The sequence below is a fragment of the Nannospalax galili genome, unplaced genomic scaffold, assembly GCF_000622305.1.
Source record: "Nannospalax galili isolate Female #2095 unplaced genomic scaffold, S.galili_v1.0 scaffold281, whole genome shotgun sequence".
Lineage (NCBI taxonomy): Eukaryota > Metazoa > Chordata > Mammalia > Rodentia > Spalacidae > Nannospalax > Nannospalax galili.
In genome coordinates, this window is record NW_008349068.1 from 7,479,782 (window position 1) to 7,482,086 (window position 2,305).

At 41.3% G+C, this 2,305-nt stretch overlaps 1 protein-coding gene across 11 annotated transcripts in view; it reads left to right on the forward strand.

Moving 5' to 3' along the window:
• Positions 1–2,305, forward strand: part of Unc80 (unc-80 homolog, NALCN channel complex subunit) — a 232,591-nt gene that overhangs the window by 142,766 nt on the left and 87,520 nt on the right. The gene's annotated exons all lie outside the window — the stretch shown is intronic.

Consider the following 2,305-nt stretch of genomic DNA (forward strand, 5'->3'; position numbering starts at 1 on the left):
TAAATACACACACACACACACACACACACACACACACACACACACACACACAGCTGGAAATTAACCCAAGGGAAAAAGTATAGGCAATCACATAGGTATGGAAATGCACTCTGCTTATTTGGGAAGACTGAGGAGAAAAGTTTGACAAGTAGGGTATTTTTACAGAGAAACTACCGACCTATAACATTAGACAGCTGAGTAGGACTCAGATTGCCACAGACCATGTTATCACAGGTGCAGGCTTTCTAAAGTTACTGTGGAAAATTGCTCACAGCTCTGAAACAGAGTAATATATTAATCATTATCCAATTTAATGTGACATCACTTAGTAGAACAGTTGCTTTTGAAGAAGTGACTTTTATGCTGATGCACACCTACAATTCCAGCACCCAAGAGGCAGAATCAGGAGGATCCAGAGTTTCAGGCCAGTCTGGGCTACATAGTGAGTTCCAGTCCAGCCTGAGCTACATGCTAAGACCCCCATCTCAACAAAACCAAGGATTAAGGGTACAAGTCAGGGACAGAGCACTTCCCTAGCATGTGAAAAGCCTTGGGTCCATCTCCAGCCTGCAAAAAAATAGTGATTTATTTTAGATGAATATGAACTGGTGCTAGATATAGTCGGTAATAGGACACTGGAATGAGTTAGAAAGGCCAAGGCCAGAGGGAAACATGAGGGGTGAGCTGATGCACGTGGCAGCCAAAGCAATCAGTGCTGAGGATCTCTGTAGAAGGAGTGGAGAGAAGCCCCTGAACATTGGCTTTCTGCACCTTCAGAGGTCTGCAGAAAGAAGCTGAGCAAAGGACTAATTCTTCACAGAGATTTCTTTGGAGGTGTTATGAAGAAAAAAGCACTGTAAGAATTTCATTAAGTCTGCAGGTAGCCATTAAGTGTTACAAGGAAACTGTTTTGGTAAGGAGACTAAAGTAGAACCCATCAATAATTTAAAAAGTAACTAGTGTGCATAACTTGAGGTGGGATGGAGTACAATTTATAGGAAAGTAAAATGGGGATTTATCAGCTAGTAGTTAAAAGGTTTATTAAAGCTAATGTTCACAGTAACTGACATTTGTTATAGAACTGTGTCACACAGTGTTTTATTAAACTTTAATTTGGTTTTGGCTTTGTTTGGGGTTTTTATCATTGATGTTGTTTGGAGAAAACAACAACTTGTACTTGTCCCTGTACAGCCCAAGAGAGCCTTGAACCTCAGCCTCGTCCACTGCATGCTACGATTACAGACCATGCCTTCATACCTTGCACAACTAGCCCATTTTATAGATGAGATGAGTAAATGAAAGTCAGAGTTGAAAGACTTGTGGAAGTTCACCAGGCTCAGAATTAGAGAGAAAGATCAAACCCAGACTTTCAGACTGCACATTGTAAATGTGCTTACATATATCACTTTGCCAGAGAGAGATAAAGAGTACTTTAGAACTGTGTTACACTGCTCACTTCATTAAGCACTTTCCTGTCATTTTATATTATTTCTCTTCTATTTATTATTTTTACTTTATGTGTATGAGTGTATTGCCTGCTTATATGTAAGCCATTGTGACGTGCAATGCCCATGGAGGTCAGAAGGGGATATAGTATCCCCTGGAACTGGAGTTATAGATGGGTCCTCTGCAAAAGCAGCCAATGCTCTTAGCCACTGAGCTAAGCTCAAGCCCATTATTTTAACAACAAATTTCAAGTTGAGTATTATCCACTCATCATAACCCTTACTGACAGTTTTCCAGGGAAGAAATGGAAGCTAAGAGGTTTAAGAGGCTTGCCCAAGACCACGGAGCAAAGAAGTGTGAGACCAAGGACCCAGCCTCAATTCTGTGGACACAATTGTCTGAGCATGTTTGGGACTCTGGGGTCAAAAACAAGAGAGATTGCAGACTGTGCCTTTATGACCGCCACAGGTTTGCCTCTCTGTGCTGTGGGTGTTTATCTCTAGCATTATTCTCAAGCTTTAAAACTTATCACACCTGGCTTTCAATTGCTGGGAAGTGTAGGAGTTTCTAGAAGAATCTACAACATGGATTTTGCTTTTCATAGAACAGAAATTGGTTTAAAGAATAGCTTCCTGGGGCTGAAGAGATGGCTCAGTGGTTAAGAACACTGGTTGTTCTTGCAGAAGACCCAGGTTTGAATCCAAGCACCCACATGTCAGCTAAGAACTGTCCGTAACTGCAGTCCCAGGGAATCCGACAGCCTTTCTGACTTCCATGGGCATTGCACGACACGGGTGCACTTACCTACATGCAGGCAATACACACGTACACATAAAATAAAAAATAATAATAAATAAAA